This window comes from Daucus carota, chromosome 8 (genome assembly GCF_001625215.2).
Source record: "Daucus carota subsp. sativus chromosome 8, DH1 v3.0, whole genome shotgun sequence".
In the NCBI taxonomy this organism is placed as follows: Eukaryota; Viridiplantae; Streptophyta; class Magnoliopsida; order Apiales; family Apiaceae; genus Daucus; species Daucus carota.
In genome coordinates, this window is record NC_030388.2 from 9,731,717 (window position 1) to 9,742,424 (window position 10,708).

Consider the following 10,708-nt stretch of genomic DNA (forward strand, 5'->3'; position numbering starts at 1 on the left):
ATCTTGGGAAACAATTGGGGGCTCTAGAAAGGGCTTTTTATCCCCACTGTTCACCCTGTTCTTCACATTGCTCCTCATTTTTGTAGGTATAAAGTAAACCCTCTTTAACAATTTACTCTACACACTGCAAATTGACAGCTTTCGTAATTAGATTGTATTTTTATTTGTCTATGTAATATTAGTTGATCTTTGATTTCATGTAAAAAATTGTTTGCCTCTATATTCCTTTTTTTGGCTTTGGGTACAGTTGGGTAGGACTTTGTGCACTATCTAATAAGTATGATTACTAGGCCACTACTCTTATATTATTAATTAATTACATTAAGCACTTGATTAATTATTATCTTATTTAGAGATGGATTTATGTTGGATGAAATTGGATGGGAGATTGTATCAATTGCATTGCCTGTTGTATTGGCTCTTGTTGCTGACCCTCTTACTTCTTTGGTTGACACTGCTTTTGTTGGTCATTTAGCTATAAGAAGATATTTATGTTTAAGTTATGCTTTTATTCACTAATGTTATCGGTCGGTTGACATTTCATGTTAGGACTGTAAATTTTTTGAGGGCCTGGGACTTGAGGGATGCATCTCGTAGGTAATAACACCTTGTCATTATATCTTCTATCATAGCTTGTATAATTGGTTATCTACATTACCCTGTTTTGCATCTCATATCATGCATAAAAAATGTTATGGCAGGCATAACTTAATATACTAGTGCCATGTACTTAATTTGGTCCTCTTATTTGCATATGCAGGCCAAATACAAATCTCTGCACTCGACAATAATGACGGTATTCTTCTCCCTCACCACTCCCATGGGAATCGGTATTGGCATTGGAATATCTATCGTACATAGTGAAAAAGTTATTTATATGTTCTGTATTGCTTACATTTAATTGATATACCAAGACCAAAGTGTAGTCTTGTTTTGTCCTTTTTAAATAAATAAAAGTGATTAAAATTGTCCAAAAAGCATGCTTTGCTTTTGAATGTTTGCTTGCCTCCTAATTCTTATCCTCGTCAAGTTTTAGAACCTGCTGGTTTCTTGTAATTAAACCACGTATACTTGTTTGATCAATCCTCCACAAAAACTTTTAGTTTTTGTATATGGCAAGGAAGGTTCTGCATATTGTCGTTGTACAGGTTGATATGTTCCTGCTTGAACATGGACAAACGTCGGTGAGTTCAACTTGCTACAATTAATGAAACATTTGATGTTCATATTAAGTTACTATAAGTCACTGCTATTTTTAAATTGAGTTCCACTTGCTAGCCTATATAAGCCTGTTGCACATATTATACAATGATATGTACTCTATGTGGGAACACAAATACAATGTATGAACCCTTTTTTTAATAGAGTATTTATGTACTGGTTGATATGTTTAGACTGTTTTAAAGTGTTTGTGCACCATCTAATTTCACTTATGATTTTTTTTTGCTATTATAGGGACAATTGCCGGTGATGGTTGGGATGCGGCAACTGCTCCTCCAGTACCTGAAGCAGTTGGACTTGATGTTCCAGCACTTGCTGGTTAGGAGTAATTGAAGCTTATCAGAGATGAGGGCAAGGAAAGGATTGTCTTTGGTGGATATTGTTAGAGAAATGACCATATTTGTATTTAAGATATTGTTCTTTAGATCTGCTGTGACAATTTTGTATGTGATTGTATGTTGTTACTGTAGTTGGTAATGAAAATTTTTGTTACTAATTTATGGCTTGTTAATTATATTCTTAAGCATAGTTTAATTAGGTTATGTAAAACCATTGTCTGACATAACTAAATACAAAAGGAAAAGAAAAAGAAAATAGTTGTGCTAAGCCTTACAAACAACACAATTTTAAGAATAAAATTGTTGTCTAAAACATATACAAATAAGTATATAGTAGTAACAAACCATTGTCTAAATCAATATTATTCGAGCATTTGAAACAAAAACCGTTGTAGAAGAGCTTTCACACAATCGTTTCATTATATAAACTATTGTTATAAGGATCTTTACACAAGTGACCACTACTCTAAGCCCGTTATACAAGGTACTAAAGCACGAGCCTCTATAACACAAACAATCTTGTCTGATACTCTTATAAACAAGTAAATATATCCACAAACTGTTGTGGATAGTCCTAATAACAACACAAATCCGAAATATGACTGTTGTTGTGAAATGTTTATAACAACACTTCGTTAAACTAATCTGTTGTTGTTTCTGGGTGTAACACAACACGCTGTTCAACATAAACCGTCGTGTTTCTTGATCTCACACAAAGGTACGTACCGTTGTCTGAGGCGCGTATCAGACGGCATCTCAATAGACCACGGTTTTCTTGGGCATCAGACAACGGGCAAAAACGCTTGTGTGATGCTGTTTTTGTTGTAGTGCGACTCATCCCTATTGATTCATCACCAAATCAAAATCTTGAAAATAGAAAAGATCTCATATCCAGAACAGATCCAGTGGGGAATATTATTAAGAAAATAAGAACAAATCAAGAGAAATTAACTGATTCGGAGTTTTTCATCGGTTATTGATGAAAACTATGAAATCTCCGACGGTGCGCTAGAAAAGGAAGAGAGTTAGGGTTTTACTTTAATGGAGCTTTTGTAATGAGAAATCAGTATAAGTCTTAACTTGTTTCTAACTTCTACTTCACTTTTTTACTTTAGACAATAAGCACTTATTTTAAGCTCACCCAAACGGCCCCATAGAGTTTTTGTTTGTATGTATTGAATATCTCAATTTAATATTTTAGGATTTTGATATATTTTTTAAAATCTGAGTTGAATACATTTAAGGGGTGTATTCAATTGAGATTTTAAAGGAATTTTTTTTTATCATTCATGAAATAGGAGGGTATTCAACTCGGATTCAAAAAAAAAATGTAACAGAATCTTGGAGTATTTAATTGGGATTTTAAATTATGCTATAAAATCTGGTGATATTCAATTAGGATTTTAAGTTATGCTTTAAAATCCGATGGTATTCAATTTGGATTGTTTAAAATCCATTTAAATCTAATGATATTCAAATTCTGACAGATTTTTTGGAATTCATAAAATGATGGACCTTGTGGGATTATTCGGTATATATTTTTTTTTCTTCATAATATTCGGTATATTTCAAGCGTTTTGAAATCCCATCAAAATCTATGAGATTTTGAAGTATTGTTTCTTAAATTCTATATCAACTCTGTGATATTTTATGAAGAATCCGTACAAAATCAAAATTAGATACAATCAAATAAAATTTATAGAATAAAAACAATCCATAAAGTTCCTTGTGATTGAATGATGGGTTGTTTGACTAATCTTATTTTCAAAATAAGAACTTTTTGTGGAGAAAAGTATATAAATTTTAATTTTTATGAAATAAATTATTATTATTTTCTTAAATAACGAATATGAAACAACTCTTTAATATTTATATCTAAAAAATGTTAAAAAATACACTTTTTTGGGGAAAAAAATAAAGACTTACTTTTTGAAATAAGTGATTATCACCAAACACGTTGGATATCTCTTGAATCGAACCTTTATCTTTTGCGTTAAATCTTTTAAGTTGTGTTTATAATTCAGATCTTTTAAAAACTGTTGTGTGCTTATGTTTAATTATATTGAACATTATCATGTCCAGCTAAAAATGATTGAGAGAAAAATATCTCAATTTTCATGACCCCAGCCAATATTGCGGGTTACTCCGATCAGGTTGATATTCGTGTGATGGTTTGTTTTGAATCACTAAATAGCTTGGATGGTGTAAAATTTTATCCATTCTGGCAGCTAACTAACAAATACGATTATTAATAAAGAAGTACATAATGGATATTAATTCCATTTAAAAAATAGTACAGAAAAATGACACATGAATAATAATTAAAGAAGAGTACACCACAACAGGTGCAAAACTAGAAAATATATACTCCCCTTTTTTTAGTCACAGACAGATACAGATAGGGAGAGGGTGGGTTGTAAGGTGAATGCCAAATCCTAGTACATATTCTCTCTCCCTCACATCTCTCTCTATCTCTCTCCCTCTCATCTCTCTCTAATCCAGATTTCAGAAGCCAGGATCAAAACAAGTGAGTTTTTAAACAAGTCTCATCTCTCTGTCTCGTTTCTCTTTCAAACAAATGTTCCCAGGTTTTCAAGGTAACTACAAGTAACATCTGTTTGTACTGTATATGTGTGTGTAACGTATGTATGTCCTGTGTGTACTTGAATACAGCCTATTATATTCTTTTTCTTGTTTCCATGTTGATTCTTCCTTAAATTTGCTGTATCTTTTTGAACTACCACTTGCTTTTAGTTTGTTTTTTTTAGTAATAATTTCCAAAAGTTTTTTTTTATTTCCTGTCTGTTATAAACTTTAAGATCCTGCGGTCAGAGACCATTTTTATCGACCTCTTGTTATTGAGAGAAGAGCGTTATTTACGGAATCATTGTATATTACACTTGGGACTGCATGTGTTAAAGACTTGGGAGTTATCTTAATCTTGTGACTTCATGCTGTTACAGTCTTTAAGCGTTTATTCTCAGTTTATCATATATAATTAATAAAATAATGCTATATTGTATATGTCCAAGAATAATTACAAAAGGTTATATATTTTTAGATTAATTTGATTTGATATATTTAAGTACATGTTTTACTGATCCTCTGCACAAGAACCAAACAAGTTGAGGTCATGATTTTGTAGTCCAGACTTTGTCTCTTGTACAAAAATGGTCCAAACACAATTCCAAACCTTATCATGTTCTGTCCAGGTTTCCTATCTGTACCTTAACTACAATTAAATATATGTCATATGGGTTTATTTTCTTATAACCAGTATATGAGTTGTTGGATTGTCGCAATTTTGCCATAGAATTATGTTTAATTTTCTGCGGTTGTTTCTGTGTGGCGCAGATGTGTTCTTGAGCTGATATCAATTTATCGCGAATGGAAGGAGATACATTTTCAGGCCTAGGCAACAGTGCTCAGATAGATGCCAAGATAATGCACACGTTTCAGAAGAGTTTTGTTCAAGTCCAAAACATATTTGATCGGAATAGGGTGTTGATCAATGAGATAAATCAGAATCATGAATCAAAAGTTCCAGATAATCTGAGCCGGAATGTCGGTCTGATCAGAGAGCTGAATAACAACATAAGGAGGGTGGTTGATCTTTACTCCGATCTTTCGAGCAATTTTAGGAAATCCATGGATTCATCTGAAGGAGATTCGAGTGGTGCTCTGAGACTTGATAGCACCGGTACCCACAAGAGAAATAGGCCCGGTTAATATAGCTATCGACTTCTTTTCAGCTGCGCAATTTCTTGAGGTAATAAAATAATATGCGACTAAATGGTGCAGCCTTCTTCTTCCTTAATTTACTTTGTAGTCTTTATTAAGTAACATATCTGGCAGAAATAATTGCTCAAATATGTCAAATTGTACTCTGTGATGTGGATCTAATTGGAATCAATCAATTCTATATCAGTTTCAGGTTTAAACTTGCTTTGATTATCTTATACATGATGGGTAATAAAGTCTCTAATAGTTATTCTGTCCTCTTCTGCAGCAATGTACTATGATTCATAAGCTTTCATATGTGAATTTTTATTTTTATTTTTGTAGAAAGGTGATTTATGAGCTGTTATCTTCTTCCACTTTATGAGTTTGTCAAAAGCAATAATATGGTATGTGTCTTTTCTGGATTTCTCCATCATTTTCTCTGGTGAAGTTTCTTCTACTTTTGGTGAAATTCTCTTATTACTTTTCCCTATATTCCTATCCAAGAACTCAAGTGGGGGAAAATATACTCATTTCAGTCCTTTACCAGGAATTCAGAACTCTTTTCTCTTTTCTAATATCCCAGTTTTAATCTATTCATTATCAAAAAACAGTATATGTATTAACATAGTGTGCTCCGCGGAGAACACATTTCAGCGTGAGACCAGTTGTTTCTGCACTTTGCACTCTCGAAAAAGTGAGACCTATCTCGCTCTTTTCAAAGACAATATGTGGGTTTGAGTTTTTAATAATTATTAAAAAATATTTAAAACATGCTGAACAATTGCTTTGCGATTGAATTGCATGAGTATCACTTGATTAAAGACAGAAGATGCTCTGAAAGAAATGGGGGAAAAGCTGCTTTTAGATAATCTTTTTAGTTCACAATCACACCCCACCAAAGGAACAGAATCTCAGATAAGAGATGATGGGCTATTGACTAATAATATGACTATGTTTCTTTGATTGTCCCAACCCAATGAAAATCTAATGGATGGTATTGAAAAGGAAAGAAATGTATTAAGAAAATGAGAATGGGGAATAAAAAGTAGCTTTGGGTAGCTCAAAACCAAAGCACTTCAGTGTGATGAGACAGACAAGTAATGCTCAATAGTGACCTCCATTCTCCAACAACTTGACAGGGTCCCCATTGCCTTGTTTTTTAACCTGAACTCAACTACTTGCAAAATTCTCAACTTTTTCTTAGATTATCTTTTTATTTGCACTTTCTCTTCTTCTTGTGTGCTTCAATTTTTTTATTTCTTTTCTCTTCTCTTGGATAGCTCAGTTCAATCTTTCTTAAAGAATCACACAATTTGGATGACTTGGAGTAGTTGATAGGCACAAAAAATGTATCTTTACATCTCTAATACGTGGTGTTTGAAGAATACATGATTAAAATTTAAAAATTGAAGGTTAAAATTTATGGGCAAGATAACATCAATATTTCAAGATTTAAGCATAGGGTTTTCAATAAAAGTTTGAAAATAATCCATGAAATTATTTGTAACGTTTTAAGAGAAAGGAAAAGAATGATTGTCATGTTATTATGTGCCCGTTTTGGATAAACCTATTTTTCAGAAATAAAGGTTTATTTGCGTATAAAAGTACATATAATTCTACTTTTTTTGAAATAAGTCTTTATTTTTTGCTACATAACAAATATAATATACATCTTTAATATTAATATCTAAAAAATTATTAATTTTTTTTTAAATAAAGCCTTAAATTTTCAAAAAAAAAAACTCTCTAAAACGGGGCCTATTTCTGCAGATACATCTGAATCTATGGCTCAAAGATGTTCTCATTTTGGGCTAAATATGATGAATTGCCTGTTACTTTCATCTTTGGAGCTATATGACACAAGAGTTTCTTTGAAGACTTGCATAATGAGATACACTTTGTAAAATTATTATATAAAAAATATTTATTTCTCCGAACTTGCCAATCTCATCTGCCCTCCCTGTGAGAAAAGAGAATATTTATGCAGATTTGAATTATTATTAAAGATTATTTGACTCGCCGAGTGCTGGAATTAAAACCGGCGAGTGCTGGAATTGAAACCGATGATGAAGGTCATGTTGTTTGGTGGTGTTCTAGATATTAACAACAATTTTTTTATGGTTTTTTTAAATTAATATTAATATTAGTTTGTTTTTGGATTGAAAAGTAAGTGAAAATCCGGTTTGATAAATTTAAAATAAAATAGTTTTTTCAACGACAGTTTTTAGCTGAAGATGTGCTTTTAATGAAGGCAGATCTTCACATTTTTTTTCTTTTTGAAAATGCGAATAAATCTCAACGAGCAGATTCGGCAAGATCTAAACCGAGGAGTTTCTTTTCATTCAAGAAAATTTATCATCTAACCATCGGACATGCAAGATGACCTGGGAAATAAAAATATAATATCCGATAAGAAAACACCTTTCTTCTGAACAACCTGAAATTAAAACATAAAATTTCATATCTCAATGATATAGATATAATAAATTAAAAAAATCTTGATTTTCACCGATTAGCAAAGGATTATGTATAAAATATAAGGCAAGCGATATTTTTATATGAAAATCAAAAATAAAAAACAAAACATAGCCTAAACATGTTGAGGACAAAGGTCCAAACCAAAGAAAATCCTTTGATTTAAACCTCTAAACAGTAACCAAATCTTTATCCACTCGGTCGACATATTTCCATCCAAAGGAAACCTAAACTGCCAGTTTAAAAAGTGCTAAAACTCAATCATAGCACTAATTCGTCAACTGACAACAGCTAATAACACCAGTTATGTTCAAAAATCACCAAATGTTATCACCAAATATAATTAACATTTAATCAAAATAAAAGTCACCAAAATCACACAAATTCGTCCATTGACGAAAGATTATTGATAACCATAAATGGTCCAAAAAGTCATCAAATATGACACTCCCTGAGGGCACAAAAATAGCTAACTAAATTGGCACGACCCTATAAAATGGCTCAATCCATATATAACTTAATTAATTAAATATGAACTCATTAAATTAAGCACAAGCAATCATCAACCAATAATTAGTCACTAATTATCTAATTTAAAGTCAAATAAAATTGGCAATTTAAAAGCTATGAGCAAGTCCAAGAGTGTCCTAGTTCAAGTCCCAAATATAATATAAAATATCATGTCCTAGTAATTTAGGACATACTTTAGTAATTTGAACTCCAACAATGTGCCTTATTCTCACAATATGTCTAATATTTTATTATTAAAGACTCTCTTACATCATTGAAGCATAATATAAAAGTAGAGAGAGAAATAGAGTGTTGATAAGAATTTATAATAATATATAGAATAGGGCAAAGAGAGATGTGCCCCAAAAATAGGGCTTGGTGAGGTTGTCCTGGTAATATAGGGCATCACTAGGACATTGTTGGATCAAGTTTTTTCATCAATTGCCCTAAATTATAACTTAGTACATGAGATAGGGCATCTCTTGGACTTGTTCTAAGATACTAATTAAAGCACTACCAATAATCAATTATATATAACTGAAAAAATAATTATCAATCAATTATAGTGAATGCAAATTAATACCTCAATAATATTAATTAACGACCAATATTCAAATTTGTAACTGAAAACAAATGAAAGAAAACAATTAAACACTATTAAATTAAACAAGGAAACCCCAAAACCGACAACTATTCCGGCCAATGGCATCAAATCCGGCCAACTACATAACAGACCCAGAAACACACCAAATCAATCTAAAACATTCCTTATTACTCATTTATCTCCAAGAGTCCCACACTACCAACAACCATATAGAAAACCAAGACACTCCGCCAACCAACAACAAATTCGGTCAGAGTCCGACAACACAAAATGAATCCAGAAAGTCGAATAAAAATGAAAACGATAACCCCCAAGACCCGATTGACAAGAGTATGGAACTAAAAATAAAAAGCAAGCAATCAAAACCATATCCTAGCCAAAACATAAGATTCGACAACTACAAAACTCACTAAAAAAATATAAAATGACATGAAACGACCCATGTAAAGATGATATATATATATATATATATATATATATATATATATATATATATATATATATATCAACAAACAACATAAAAAACTTAGCAATTAACGTAACTCAAGAAATCTTGATTAATTAAACAAAAACGACGAATGGATGATGGGATGGATAGAGGTTTCAGAGAGATGAATATTAACTGATTGTATTCTCGATTTAGATAGTACATAATATCAAAGAATTCGAATTTAACGAGGGGATGATACAAAGAATCAAAACTCGTTAAATGGGTTGCATAAATTGTGTTTTTGGTATTGAAATCATGAAAAACAGACGGCTAAAACTATGAAGAGGAGATGAAGACTTAAGAGAATATAGAAAAAAGAAGAGAGAGCGGATCATTTATCTAGATATTCAATCCTCATATATTTTTGAAAATTTTGATTTTTATAAATATTATTTTATAATATTATAACTCAAAATATGTACTTATTATATGAATTTATTTTATTCCAAATTCTAAATTTATACATTGTGTTTGGTTATATAAAATAAACTTTAAAACTCATATTTCAAGCCTATGAAGGTATTGGTTTTAATATTAAAGGTATTGGTTTTGATATTGAAGATGGTAGATAGGTATGATAGAGGGGTTTGAGGAATGATTTAATTTCTCATATTTTTATCTCTTTAAATAATTAATTTTAGATGTTTAATATGAAATAAAATTAATGATCCACAAATTTATGATGGTAAAATTTTATTAATGATTTTAATAATTTTAATTTAACAACTTAAGTTTTTAAAGTTGAATATATTGATTCTAACACTCAACCAAACACATGATGTCACATAGAAAGAGAGGTATCTTCGGCTCCATTTCGGCGCGCGAGCGCCGGACTCGTGTTGGGCCTGTTCCTCAGACGTTCCTGGTAATCCCCCTCCGCCCCCAGAACCAGACATTCCTTCACCCAATGACGGACAGAATTGAGCTGCCGCTTGCAGCAGCTCATTCATATGAAGGAAGGTGATATCTCAAACGTATAACATCTTAACCCGATTCCTTATTCCAACCACATACCACTCCGTAAACCAAACTGTTATAGCCAAATTTGGCTAGGCCCTTTTTGGGCCCGGCACATACTTAGATGGGCTACGAAGGCACACCCTCCTCGTCATAAGGAATGGCGCGACTCTTGAAGGTTTTGATGGAAGGGCGCAACCTTCCATAACGTGCTTGATCTACCCACGTTGTGCGATCTGTGTATCCTCAAAGAGTGCAATCATTGAAGAAGGCGCGCCCTCTATAAGTACGACCCTTGATAAATGAAGGAAGGCCGGAAGAATGAACTCCTCGTCTGAGACAGTGCGCGCCCTTAGGGGTCCGACTTGTCTAATTCCATGTCTAAGACAT

The 10,708-nt window shown here is 32.1% G+C and overlaps 1 non-coding gene across 1 annotated transcript; it reads left to right on the top strand.

Annotated features, from left to right (window-relative positions):
• The first annotated feature begins 3,771 nt into the window (after positions 1 to 3,771).
• Positions 3,772 to 5,500, top strand: LOC108198117 (uncharacterized). The gene is made up of 2 exons (XR_010286557.1): positions 3,772 to 4,156; positions 4,914 to 5,500. It is a non-coding gene; the product is annotated as an uncharacterized LOC108198117 (transcript).
• The last annotated feature ends 5,208 nt before the right edge of the window (positions 5,501 to 10,708 follow it).